Genomic DNA, 14567 nt, shown 5'->3' with positions numbered 1-14567 from the left:
TTGGGCCTCTGCCTTCTTGTGCTCCTGATGTGTCCCTGAGAAGCTAGGCCATTGGTGCCAGGAAGCAGGAGGAGAGCTGCATGGATCACGGCCGCCCGGGCTGAGCCCAGCCTGTATCAGCCGATCTCAGACACCCACAGAAACACGGTACGGGCCACTGGGCTCTGCCTGGTCTAGATCAGCTGACCCAAGACATGTGAGAAATAAGAAATGGCTGTTGTTTAAAGCCACTGTTTGGGCGTGGTTGTTACACAGCAATACGTACGGGTGCAGGAGGAGTTAGGGGACATATAGAAAAGGCACAGATTCACCAGCTATGTAGGAGCCACCGGCGACTGGCCTTGGAGCCCACCGGCCTGGGGTGGGGAGCAGGAAAAGCAGGAGAAGAGGGTACCTTGATGTTTCTGGTCAGATACCGATGCTTAAGTAAGAGATACGGAATAGAGGGAGAAGGGCAGATTTGTGGGTAAAGATAAGGAGTTCCACTTTGGCCATGTTGGCGTGACATGCCGGAATGACTTCCAGGAGGGATGTCCTGTTAGCAATGGGACCTGTGCCCTGCTGAGCTCATGAGCTGAATTTAAGGATGGATCATTACCTTTAGACTGTATCCTTGCTTTTACGTGGTTATCTAATACATGTGTGCACCCACACAATTCGAATCAGGGAAAATTCATCACGATGGCTTAAATAAACAATCGGAATTCACAGACGCTTGTGGTCCTTTGTTTGCTCTTCTGCTCACCTTACTACTTTCTGTTTCATTGAACATTAGCCCCATTATCAGCAGAAGTGCAGTTGAAAGAAAAATAGCGACAAGGCAAACCAATGCAGTTTTTCCACCAGTCAGTAACTCCAGGAGAGGTAGGAGAAAGTACCACAATCAAATAAAATGCGTATTTCACTCTTTCATGATGGCCTGATCTTCCAACAGTTGGGACGTGTGACTTTACTAAACATTAAGGAAAGTTCAGTACAAATGGAAAGAGGTAGAAAGGCTTTGAAGGATTTGGGGGATGAAGAAATTTACTTGAGAAAATTATAGATGATTTCTGTGAGAGGAAAAAAGGACATACAGAGTCAAAAGAATGTTTGGGAAAAGACATTGTCAGAGCAGCGAGGCAGTCCGTTAAGACCCTGCACCTGCTCTCGGGGTGTGCGTGTGGCCATGTACAAGGAGAGACATCAGCTAACACGTGCACGATGTTCTCTGTGGCCTGGCACTTTCTCCATGTTCTACATGTAAGAACTCATTGAATCCTTAGAACCACCCTGGGGAAGGGGCGCTATGATTGTTCCCATTTTAGAGAGCAGAAAATCGAGGCACAAAAAGGGGAAGTAATCTGCCAAGGTCACATGGCCTCTGAGGTCTGTGTGCACAATCACCATGGTTCTGCAGAGAAGTGTGCAAACCCCCTCGTCTCTAGTTATTTCTGGGCGGAACGAGCAGCTGCCCCAGCCCATCATTTCTGGCCAGGCTGCTACTACCTCACCGCTCGCTGCTGCTCTCCTGCCTCCTCCCGTCTAGCTTCTCAGCCACCAGCCCATAGCTCCCTGTCTTGGACACCCTTTTACATCTCTTTGGCCTGGCCCTGGGCATCTGAGGAAGAATAACCCGGAAACCGCCTCCCCGACGGCACATGCCCAGGCCTTTCTATGGGAGCGCTGCCCTCTCATGCTCACCGACAAGCGTGAGAGACCTGGTGCGGAGAGGTCCCAGGCGAGGTAGCTTCTGAGTCTCTAAGACAGAGTCGTCAGGGTGCTTGGTGTCAGGACACCTCTATCAGCCACACAAAGGTTTCCCAGAGAGCAGTAACAAAGGCCAGGCTGAAGCCTGTGTGGATGAGTGAACGTGTACAGCTTTGCAGACAGGCAAGATGCCCAGCCTCCGCGCAGGGGGTGGACACGGAGAAAGACGTCTGACCAAGCACAGCTCACCCGGGCAGCTTGGGATGCAGCCAAGAGCAAGCAAGGAAGGAAGAGGAAGACTCGACCCCTAAGCTCTGTTTGCACCGCTTGAACCGGGGCGATCAAAGTGGCTAAAATCCGACACTGAGAAGAATAAGGAGAATGAGTGGTGGCATTAATATGCTCCAGCCATCGCCGGCATGTGCCCACCGCACGAGGCCCTAAAATCAACAGGCTCAAAGAACCCCAGCGTGCAGCTCCAAGCCATCACTGGGTGCTAGGCTTATACACACCCCAAAGAAAATGTGCCTCCTGGAGCTAGCTAGGAAACCAAGTATTTGACGGGAAGGAGAGAAAATGTGAATAATTAATTGTCATGGAAAGCCTCTCTGTCTCCCCGGAGAAGCAGAGACGCCGTGACTGTGGGATGTGCTCTGCCTTTATCATATCTATTACACGCCTTCTCGAAGGACCTCAGAGAGCACCTGTTCCCTTAGGGCAAGACACAGACCAAAAACGAACCGGGCAACAGACAGACTTCCCCAGGGCTGGTTAGAAGAGGGGAGCTGTTCACAAATTTACGAGGATTAACAAAGCTCTCAAGATTACTTTGTGCTTCCTGAGAAGGAAGATTCTTTCCCATGGGATTAGAGACAACTAGATTTTTCCTTTGATAATGTAAAACAAAAACCAGCTTCGAGTAAAGCAGTGCATGAGTCAGGCCTTTCTGAGACAGGTGTACCGTGAACCTGAATATTTGTTACATTTCTCCCCAGTGTTGCCTCTCCTGTATAGCCCTCTTTTGGTCTCTTAAGTTTAAAAGAAAACAATTTAGACACTAATAATCATGTGTTAAGCAGTTATTATTTGCCAGACACTGTCCTAAAAGCTCAACAGATATTACCTCGTTTAATTTTAAACAACACTGTGATAAAGGTGTATTCGCCCCATGTGGCAGGGGAAATATTAGCGGATCTGACAAGGGCCAAGGAGCTAGAGGAGAGTGGGGTCTCCACAGTCCGCCTTCCTGCTCTCTAGCCCGCCATCCTTGGTTTGCGTGGCCGGGCTCTGACACTGTGGCTCAGCTCCTTCAGCCCATGTGGGCAGGAGCGTCTCCTGTGAGTGGATGACCAATATGCTGGGGCAGCTTCTGGCAATCCCTGATCTGCAGGGACATCGAAGCTTCCATCTGGTAAAGGTGTGGGTGGGGACTGAGGTGCTTCTGCCCGTGGACAGACATCCGGTTGCCAGACCTCCCACTGGCTGTCTCAAAGCTGCCTGAGCCGGGACTCCTCACCGCCGCTCTCTGCACCCCCAGGCTTCACACCAGCCTTCCTGTGCGGTCTCCCACTGCCCGGTGCCTGCCAGGCTGGCCCTCCCAGAACTGGCAAACTAGTGCGTGTCTCCAGAACACTTGCTCCCCAGCAGCAGGTATGTCCTCTTGAAAGTCTGGATCTCTCATTTCAAATGGAATGCCGGGCCACCTCTTAGGATACCACAAGTTCTGAGACCTCTTTCTAGAAGTTCTGGGCAATGGCTGACGTCTCTGCCATTTTATTCACAATGTATCACAGACAATCTGTAATTCAAATGCAATCATTTACTCGATCAAGCAGTGTTTATTGAACACCTACTCTGTGTTGGGCACTGTAGGATACAGTGCAGAATAAAAGAATCTCTGCCTTCCTAGAACTTATAATCTAGTGGGGGAGTCAGAGGATAGGCAAATATATAAGAAAGTCAGGTAGTGCAAGACACCTCACTGACCAAACCCGTATTGAATGTGGTAGATAACAGATTTCCAAGGCGGCAGCCATAACCATTGACCATCAGATAAACTGCCAGGCACCACTCCAGAGCAGTGAGCGCTGCCAGCCCCAGTGCCCCCATCAGCCCCCGGGAGGCTAAGGGAGTCAGACCAAGGGCACCCCCGGCTGCGGTAGGCGCTTGGTGTAGGGAACTTGGCCCTGGAGCTTGGCTTGAGATTCTCTAACTGCACATGCACGAGGCTGAATAGACTCCTTATTTGCATTTCTAAAGCCCCGCAGTCTGGCATGGAGCAATTCAGGAACTTGCATACTAGGTCTGATCAAGCGGCCCTCGTGACCAAGTGGCAGAACAGCCAGGTAAGGTGGTGGGTCGGGTATGCCACACAGACGTGCCAGGCACAGGCTGCCGCTGTGAAGAAAAATTAGGGCAGCAAGCAGGAGGAAAAGAGGCTCCAGAGTTGTGAACACAAACCCCACAGCATTGTGAAGTGCCACAAAAGGGCCAACAACCGCCATTAAGCTGCCGGTCTTCCCAGAATGCCTGAAGTAAATGCTCTCAGACAGGGGCTTCCAAATTCCTTCTCCAGAGTCTATTCACCCAGAATGTAATGAATAACCTGCCTTCATCTGTCTCTTTTTTTTTTTAACAGTTTTTTTTTTTTAAAGTTAGTTCCTCGAACCTCTGAACTGATGAGCAAATTGAAGCAACTCCCTTTGCCCCTGCCCACACCCAAGATCTCAGACTTTCTCAGTTCTTGGTGATTTTATGATTTTGACAAGGCTTTCGGCTGACCTGCTGCTCTGGGCTGTGAAGTGGCAAGGCTGGTCCCAGCGCCAGCCCCAGCTAAAGCCAAAAGTAGATGTGGGGTGGGCGTAGTGACACTCTGATGGCAACACGGGTGACAGGTGGAGTTTTAACGCAGGGGATCCAAACTGCGTTCATAATATAAATAAAAAGCTTCTCCTCTCTCGGCCCGAATCCACAGTACTTTCTTATAATTGAAGAACGGAATACAGGCTGACGCGGTTAAGCCAAAACCTCTATTTTCATTTGGCAGAGGAAAACAGTGCGGACTCTTTCTGATCCTTAGGCCTTTTACAGCTCTAACTATAGTTGTTCGACTGCTCGCTCCATTCTCACCATCTGTGGCAGAGACACTGTCGGGGATCTGGATGTGTGATACATACTCTTGAGCTCATTTGAAACCAGGACACTATTGAGAAAGAAATAATAGAGAAAGGAAGGCAGATTCTTGAGATAGCCTGCATTTTTATTTCCACTTGAAAATGCGACATTCATTTTATTTTGTATGTCTTTCTAAGTTTCATTCTGAAACAACCTCCAGGTGGGAAGAGGAGGGGGAAGGCAAGGCCAGCCACTAGCTGGAGAGGAAGGACACAGCTTGACATAAATTCTGGAAGGGGACCAGAAGGTTGATATGTAATTAGAAGGTATAAAAGCAGCTAGAAAGGCTTAACATATCTAGCATAGTTATCAAAGTCCTTAGGACTGTAATGATTTTGGAAGTTTATGAGAAGGTAACATAGGGCTGATGAACACCAAAGGCCAATGCTTAAGTATGTAAGAATAACAACTTTTATAAAGTTAAAGGGCTCAAAATGGCAGAAGAGATGCTAGCATTTCACACAAAATCCTTTCTTCTACTCAGTAATTTCCATGCTTTCTCAACCACTTCATACATATCTTGTCATTTTCACCAGTAGCAAAGCCATGCCAGGACTTCAATAAAATTCTACAGATTTGGAGATGAGGCAGCAGGGCTTGCAAACAACAGGATTAGAATATTCATCTTGTTGTGAGACATAAAATATATCGATCAAAACAAAACAGACAAAAGAGGAGGATGGTAACCAAAAGCTATCCCAAGGATGTGTTCATCCATGAACCCCCGACCTCTGACACCACTGGAGCTGGTGGGAGGACTCCTCCCAATTATAGTAATTAACACTTATTTTACAAAGGGATTTATTCTGGCAGGATGTTGAGAAATCAAACAGCAACTAGCTATTAACAACCGTTCTAGGAAAAAGCACTACATATGTGCTTATTAAATATATCCTGAATGCCACAGTGGAAAAGCCAATGATGAGATCTGGCGCTGGTTTTGCTCATGATCAAACTAGCAATGCAGGAAATGGAGCCTATGGACTCTTTTTTGGCTTAAAGTCAATAAGATATTCAAATGCTTGACCAATCTGAATAGGACACTGACACATTCCTGGTCCTTGTTTCTGTTTCCTTAGAAATTATGTACCTTATAGCCCTTTGAAGAGCAAGCTTAGTGGACATGACTAGAAAATTAGAGATGGCTGAGGCATTTAGCCCAGCCTCCTCATGTCACAGATGAGGTCCGGCGACTTGCCCTAGTCAACCTGCGACTCAATGGCAGATCTAGAACGAGAACAAACATCTCCCAAATGCCCCATTTGGGGCTCTCCCTTACCTCTGACGTGCCTCCTCTTGCTAACAGCCCCGAGGACTGCAAAGCAGGAGACATGGTCCCTTCCAGAGCTCACAACCTAACTGAGGTAGCAAGGTGTTCACACATGACAGATAGAAGAAAAACATGAAGTGGGAGATATGTACTAAATGACATAGCAGATGAATTTCAGAGAGGACAGCCAAAGTTCCCCGTTCCCACAATTTTCTTACTGCCTTGCGGCCCTTCACCTGCAGTCTGGGCTGTTCACTGCTTCAGGGAGGGTGGGGACAGACAGATCCACTAATCAAGTTTCTGAATTCATATATATTTTTCAGATCACAGCAGAGAAAAGAGTCTTGAAGGACAAGGCTCTCCATTGCAAGGGCTGGGGTTTTGGAGACAGAAAAGGCTTTCTGAGCTAAGAAAAGCTAAAAACTTAAAGCAGAGGGCTTGCCCCATGAATCACAGTACAGAAGAACGTGTGATGCTGCGGGATGGCCTTTCCAGCTCGGAAGATGCCAAGCTTGGGCTTCTGGTGGAAGGAAGAAGACTAGAAGGGACCTGACCAAAGTCTGAGTGCCAGAAGGTTCCCAAGAAAGGATCATGTTCCAACAGTCCTGGGCTGAGCGCCGCAGCGACGGGGGTCCCGGAGCAGAACACACCTGGGCCTTCACTCGCTGGGCGTGAGGGCAGCTCAGGAGTGATGTTCGGCTTGATCATAAATACAGCAGTTCTACTGTTAGGCCTGAGCATGCGACTGGGAAAATTCCTACTATAATAGGAGGTTCCCACAGAGTTCTCCAGAGATAGTAGAGAGTGTTAGACTCCGTAAGCATGCCAGCTCATAGAAAGACGCGTCCAACTTCTGAGTCCAGCTTATCTGTGACCCACACACATTTTAGCCTCACTGGGCTCCAGCTCGAGGCTGTAAAACAGTAAAAATGAATCACAGAGGAGGCCCAGCTCTCTCCATAATGGACAAAGGGAAGACTTCTCACAACTGCTCTTGTTACAAAGGACAGAGGAGCCTTCTGGGCACAGGCTGCATAGCTTGGCGGCACTAACAACGCTAACAGTAACGTCAGAAGATGCCAGGTGACATAAAAACACAGGGGGGAGTGCGGGCGGGCGGAATATTCCTTCTCTTCCATAACCAGTGTGTTGTACAAAGCAGAAGTTTGATTGACACGGAGGAAGGAGAGAAGATTACAAGGAAGGAAGGATGGAAGGAAGACTGGTGGGATCCTCTTTGCTTTTCTAATTAATTCTGAATATTGTAACGTTTAGGGGGTACGACCTGGCTTTTTGCAGATTATTCCCCAAATAGTTCCAACTTGTTACCTCATCAGAAGTTAATGGCAACAGTACTGAGGTTGAATAAAGATAGAGAATGTCCACCGGAGTGGGAAATACTTTCCATAAAGCCTGTGCAGAGTACCGCTGCCTAAGGTCACAGTAGGAGTATAACCAATACCACACTTTTAATGAGAAACACAGACAAAACTTCAAGTTGTGGGTCTCCAAAACCTGAGAGTCTCCCTGTCTATCACCTACTTTTCAGAGCACTTTTGCCCACTGTTATTGTGTGTGTGTGTGTGTGCATATCCATCCATACTGTTTTCCGTTCACAAAAATCACCATTTTTATGAGACGCTGGTGCTCTCATCCATGCCAGTGGGAGAGTGAAATGGTACCTCTAGAGAATGACCTGGCAGCAAGCACCGGAAACTTTAAAAAGTAAACAACCTGTTTTACTGTACCAATTCCACTTGAAGGAATTTATCCTAAGGAAATAATGAAAGATATACACACAAGGACTTGGTATAAAAATAATCCTGGCAATGTTTATATTAGTAAAAAAGTGAATATAACCAATAGTACCAACAACAGGGCACTGGGGAACATACAGAATATAACGGAATACTGTAGATTCAAACTATTATAGAAGTAAGTTTACTGATATTGAAGAAGTTCACATATGCTTAATTAGAAAATGAGACTATAAAGCTATACAATACTATTTTTGCTAATAATATATATCTACAGTAATATAGATGCTCAGAAAAAATCTACAAAGGCAGAAAACAAATTATGACTACTGACTGTTTCTAGATGGCAGGAATCAGAGTTTTCTTCTTTTTGCTAATCTGTATTTTCTGATTTTTCTACAATGACTATATATTATTTGAGTAATAATAATTATTTTAAAATTGGGAAAAGCACCAAGCACATCAGGAATGTGGGATGGAAGCTATTCACTTGTGTTTCTTCCTTTGGTGGTTGTGGTGGTGGTGGTGGTGGGAGGTGTCCCAACGACCTTGGTAGACCAGCTGTCCCTGAAGTGTCACATCAGCTTCTCAGGGAAAATGTGGTTGTGAGAAGTCCGCCTTCATTTTTCTTTGGGATCCTGGACAGAAATTGACACTCTCTATGTAGTTGAAATCACACAATTAAAACTTATCTTTGGAACCAGTAGGACTACACCATATTTTTTGGGGAACGGATGCCAGTGTAACAGCATCAAAGGAGTTGTCTGTATGGTATGTCTTCACCCTTTGATTTCCTGATGTGTATCCTTGGTTATTGCTTTTTTCTTATCAACTGCCAAATACCAATACCGCTCACCCTTTCAGGTTCCTGTGCAGAGGATTCTGGCCATACAGAACCCACACTGTCAAATAACTGTCTAAGTACACTAGCTTTCAGCTCATTAATCTCAGACTTCATTCACTACTCTGTGATCTTACAGATAAGGCTGCTGCCTGCTTCTCAAAAAAACCCCAAACACACCTCTAGCTTGCCTGATAAAGGACAAATTCTGTGTTTTCAAATAAACCATTCAGTAGAGGAACACAGTTTTCTTCTTTTAAATGATCAATAATTCATAATTTAAATATTTGTCAAGTGAAGTTTTTTTCTCATCTAGACATTATGCAAACCCTAGGGCCTACAGATTATGCCCTTAAAAATTAGAATCTAAAAGAAATTTGGATAGAACATATCTACTAGGGATTTAAGAGCAATTTTGCTGATGGGGGAGATGAGCTAGATTAGTGCTCCTCAAAACTTCAGTGCAACAGCTCACATGACTCAGGAGGTCTGGGTGGGGCCTGGAATTCTGCATTTCTAACAAGTATCAGTGATGCTGATACAGTGGTCTGTGGACCATACTCTGAGCAGCAAGTTTTCTAGTTTGGTGATTTATGTGCTCTGCCAGGCCCAGAATACCTTCCCTGGGCAGCTGCCAAAATGCAGAGTAAGTGGACCCCAAGCTGCACCGGCTGGCATTCTGTGGCTCTCAGGCCGTGGCTAAGCCTCTACCTGAGTGGCTTCAAGACCCAGACTTGCCAAAAAATGACACACCCCCAACCGTGGCCTTTTATTAGAGTTACCTACAAGTTACATGCGAAGTGGCTGCAGCTCTAAGTGGAAAGTCCAGGAACATAATGACTATCTCAGACCTGAAGCCATACTAGCCACAGAAAGCCTCAATGCTTGGGGGCATGGGAAGAGCCACCAGCACCAAGGCCCTCTCTCTAATAGTCAGGGCAAGCTGGCATGAGGCCAGTGCATTCCAAGGAAGAGGGAACAAGCCTTGAGGGTTATTTCCCACATAGCGATGGGAGCAGCGGCTGTACCAGGGAGTAGGTATACCAGATGCCTATTTCCAGGGACTATGATAGGGACTTCTGAGTCGAAGCTGTAATCCTACAGTCACTATGGAAGGCAGAGCCAAAAAGGAGGACAGAATGGACAATGAAATCAGACTGATCTTTCCACATGCAAAACATCTCAATGATTTCTGGCTGCTCTCTGCAGCCATGACCACATATCGAGGAGGGCTGCGTTATCAGGGGCACGTGGTCCAACACGAGCCACTCATGGAGAGCTTGCCTAGGGCTGCAGATTCATTCTAGCTGTGCAACAGGTCACCCTGAGTCTCCTTTGAGGGCAGGTCTACACATGAACATGACTGCTGTGCCAGAACATGCTCTTAAACATACTAAAAGTGGAAGTCGTTCTTATTTGGGCTTCATTTGCTAGATGCTGCAAAATGTAGTGTTCCTGGCTCATGCAGTGACCAAGCGGAAATTCGAAACCCTGATCTTCCTCCACTTGGAAATTAGTGTCTCCCCATGCTTTGATTTGTTTTATGTCAACTGCTGGGTTTACGAAAGGATATCAAACATCCTTAGTATCACTAATGAGCCCTCTGGAAACTAAGGAAGTAGGAAATGGGTGTTAGTAGTGACAGGCCTGACCGGAGCTCCTTAAGATTTGTTCGATCAGCCTCACAAACCATATTACCATCCATAGCTAACTTTGCCTAAAAGGCTGTATTCTAATTTAGAGAAAACTGGTGACTTTTCTTGTGATGCTTTAACTGCAATAGGAGTGTGAAGCTGGGGATGGATAGGTGGGTGTTTTGGTTTTCTTTGCAAACCTGTGTACACTGCCAACTACATACTGGTCACAGAATTATACACATGCAATGGTTAAAATTGTTCTTCATAAGGGTTAATGAATAGATCTGGGTTTTGCCTAGATCTTATGAAATAAGGCCGTAAAAGAACACTTACTCCAAATATCATAATGAAGAAAGTATTGTACACCGAAGAAAAAAAAGATGAAAACTATGAAATTTATGAACAGATCAAAGTTAAATTGGCTACTACCACCTCTTCCAAGATATCGACCTTCCTTATTTGGACAATTGGCCTTAAAACGTCAATCTGTCAATAAGTTATCTCGTCTCACGAAAACAGAGAGAAAATAATGAATATTTCTTTATCCTGTCTGAATTTAGCTCTTGGATACGGAGACACAGGTCATTTTTATTTAAACATTCCCCATCAGCGACGAGTTCTACAGAGCGCGGTCATGTCTTCTCAATGTGTTGCTTTCAGAGCTCCTCACCATTGTTTATTAACTAAACCACAAGGAGCTTACCTTTCCCTCCACACGGAGGGGAGGCACAGAGGTGGCCAAAGACAAAATTAAAAGCGTATGATGCTTCAATATCCTAAAACTTCAAGGAAATGATGAGACTGTGGAGAAATGGAAGGGGAGACGACGGCATTTATGTGGAAGGGTACACCGCTGAGACGAGGCAGCCCTGGGGAGGGATGAGAGGTCCTCCCACACAGCAGTGAGGCAGGACCCGAAGCTCCTGTGGTGGCTCGAGACCAGCCACAAGGCCTTGCAATGAACTAAGACACCTGTTTTCCTATTTGAAAAACACCTGCAATCCACTTGACCCCTTTCTCTCAAGAAGAGAGGTGTCCAGGGGCCCATAGCATCAGCTGGGCCTGTTCGGGGCTGCCCTCAAGGGCAGGTCACAGACATGGCGGCCCCAGGAAAGCTGAGGGGATAGAACTCCAGTGGCCTTACAGCCTGGGGGGAGCTTGGGGCCAGCAAGGAGAATGCAGGCAGGACACCGGGAAGCTACCAGAATCACTGGAAGGACAGAGCACAAAGTGAGGAAAAGAAGGCCAGGGAAACAAGAGGAGGGCAGGAATCTGAGGCCTGGGTGGGTGAAAGAACAGATTCCATGACCCTGCCCACCCAGGAGGTGTCCCTTTTTTGCATAGCTTGGTACACGGTCCTGGGCTTGAATCAGCAGAACACACTGCTCATGGCCATTTCTCTGTAATTTCAGATACGGGGAATTCCTCAGGGCGTTGCCAAGGGTCCTGTATCACTTTGACTCATCTTTGACCATTTGCATTTTGAAAAGTACGAAGGGCACAAAACTGCGAGGCATTCCTGCTGCCACTGGCTGTCTGTAAGGGCCAGGTAAAGAGTTAACGATTGTACCTGAGCTTCAAGAAGGCGCGGTTTCAAGGCACAAATTAGGAGGGCAAATAGAGGAACAGTCTCCAATAAAGAGAACTAGTTAATTCTCTGACCCCTCCTACTGGCATTATCCTGGGGCTAGAGACCCTCAAGAAATGTGACACTGTCCTAAAAATGTCATTTTTAAGCTCTCAGCATCTTCCAAGAGAAATTCTCCAAGTATGATTATAATCTCTATTTGAATGAAAATATTCAATCATACATGACGGGAATTTCATTATCATTACGTGGCACAATTGATTTTCTTCCCCCTGGCATAATTATTGTTTTTCTTTTATCCTGTTTATAAGATTTCTCCTTTTTATTTAAATCACTTAAGAATGCAAATTGTACATAGTGCCTTGATAATCTTCTATGCAGGTTTCTGGAAAAACCACCTAAAATTCTGAGAGTATAAATTAAATTCATATTTCTTGGGAAGTATTATGATTTATTGAGACTGAATGTTGACAGTGTATTGAGGTTTGCAGAAAAAATAAGGGAAAAGCTTGTCAGCCCTGTCGATCTCAAAAAGGCAAACAGACTCAGGGCAAGTAGAAAAAAAAAAATTTACCCAAATTTACATTTTACCCAATTTATAGAACACAACCATCCATTAAAGAAGCCCCCTCAGCCACCTCCCCCGGAATTGAAAGTGATATCAAACACAATCATTGGGAATGTGATTCTGGGACCCAGGAGGTCAAGGAAAACCAGAATGCCCAAGGACCGCCATGCCGTCCTGGACTCCATACCAGGACTAGGACCTAGGAGACCTAATCCCCACACCGCTGCTCTTGTACTTTCTCTTGGTGATGACCTCCCTTCTCCCAACAGGGGCAGGCAGCATGAGGAAGCAGCCCCTGCATTCTGAGGGAAAAGACACCTAAATAGCAACTCTTGCTTGGGGAGGAAGCTTTCCTGCCTGCTCTAGCAGTGACAAACTCCAGCCGTGGACAGACTCCAACCCCAGCTCAACCCAAGGATGTGCTTATGTCCCAGTGAACTCAGGCACAAACAGGTAAAAGAGCATCATGGGAATGCTGAACAGGAACCACTAATAGGCAGAAAAATCCATTTCCTGACAGCAAGTGGTTAGAACCAGTGCTCAGATCCCATCCAGGAAGCATTCAGGAACAAGCCATTCAGGGCAGCTGCCCAAGGGCAGGGGATGACCCACAAGGGGCAACTGGGACCAGTCAGCTCTGTGGGGCCTGCTGGTCACACAGAGGGAGCTGGCACAGCTGGACGTGACAAGGAGAGTGACCCTGGAACTGCATCATTCAGGATGGATCGTAAGCTTATTAACCTTCTCTCTACTTACTCCTCTGAGTATGATTGTCTAGTTTGTGGGGAAATGCTGTTTCTAAAATCTACTGGGAAAATACTTTTTATGACTGTAGCACTGTCAAACCTTTGTTTTAAAGGATAGGTTTAAGACTTCAGACTTAAGTTTTTTTTTTTTTTTCTTTTTCAGAAAGGGTCCACTCTGTTACCTTTACTGACTGCTACAGGGGCCTTCTCCTGCATCTGGGTGTGGTCAGGGTTTATGCTCCTGGTTGGGAGGAGAGGCAGGCCAGGTAAACACTAGGCAAAGACAGCCAGGGGCCCAGCAGTACCCACTCACCCCTTCCCCCCGCCCAGAACAAGGACGTGATGCCTGTGGTCGAGGCAGCCATTTTGTAACTCTGAGGCAACTCTAAGGACAGAAGCCAAAAGCCAAGCAGAAGATGAAAGGAGCTTCCACATCAGACGTGCATGGCCTTCTCTGAGTTTTTTTTTTTTTTTTAATGTTAGAGGAAAACAAACGCCAACTTAAATCATTATTTTTTCCTCTATTATTTACAGCCAAATACATTTCCTAACTCAAATATGAAACACATATGCATCCTCACCAAGAGGTCCCAACACTGAAGACTGATGCAGGAATCACAAAATATTTAAAAAGGAAGAGCAATAAAAGGCTATTGATCCCAGTTGCACTAAGAGAAATACCAACTCTGAGATCGCAATTAAAATAATGGAGAGGAAAGCCTCCCAAACCAAATTACCAGTTTCGCTGACAAGAGAGGTGCTTTGTTGTGACCCAGAGGACTGATTTGAGAGCTACAAATTGAGCAAAGGCTTTGGGCAAGTATTTCATAAAAATCATTCTTAAAGAAATATAGCTTCTGGGCAAAACTGAGTAGGATGAAAATGGCAGCATAGAGAGAGAGTTCAAGAGAGCTTTCCCTGATTTTTAGGAATGCAGAAGCTTCAGGGAGGGAATGCAAATCACTGGAGCATTATTCTCATTATTACTAATGGTTCTTAATAACTAAGGGGCAATGTTGGGTCTCCAGGTGGCTGAAATGATCAGAGATTACTCGTTGCAGTTACACTAATAACTGCATATAATTCGACACTAAATTACAATTCCAGAAATACAGCTTTCTGCATAGTCTCTTACTGCAGAGGAAAACTAAACCAGAACATCAATAAATAGAATAATCCAATTAAGTGTCTTTCCGTTTGGGTACTATTTAGAATTGACAGTTTAACCGGGAAGATAGAAACAACAATTCAGTATTTGCTTATTCACATAATCAGCGCTTTCATTGTAAGACAACTT

General features: G+C 45.7%; 1 protein-coding gene across 1 annotated transcript in view; it reads right to left on the bottom strand.

The window, feature by feature from the left end:
• The window catches only part of FAM124A (family with sequence similarity 124 member A), a 97118-nt gene that overhangs the window by 73272 nt on the left and 9279 nt on the right, over window positions 1-14567 (bottom strand). The gene's annotated exons all lie outside the window — the stretch shown is intronic.

This window comes from Ursus americanus, chromosome 10 (assembly GCF_024610735.1).
Source record: "Ursus americanus isolate L20-20 chromosome 10, mUrsAme1.1.p, whole genome shotgun sequence".
Lineage (NCBI taxonomy): Eukaryota > Metazoa > Chordata > Mammalia > Carnivora > Ursidae > Ursus > Ursus americanus.
Note: the sequence above shows the minus strand (reverse complement) of the source record. Positions and strands in the feature narration are given on the sequence as shown.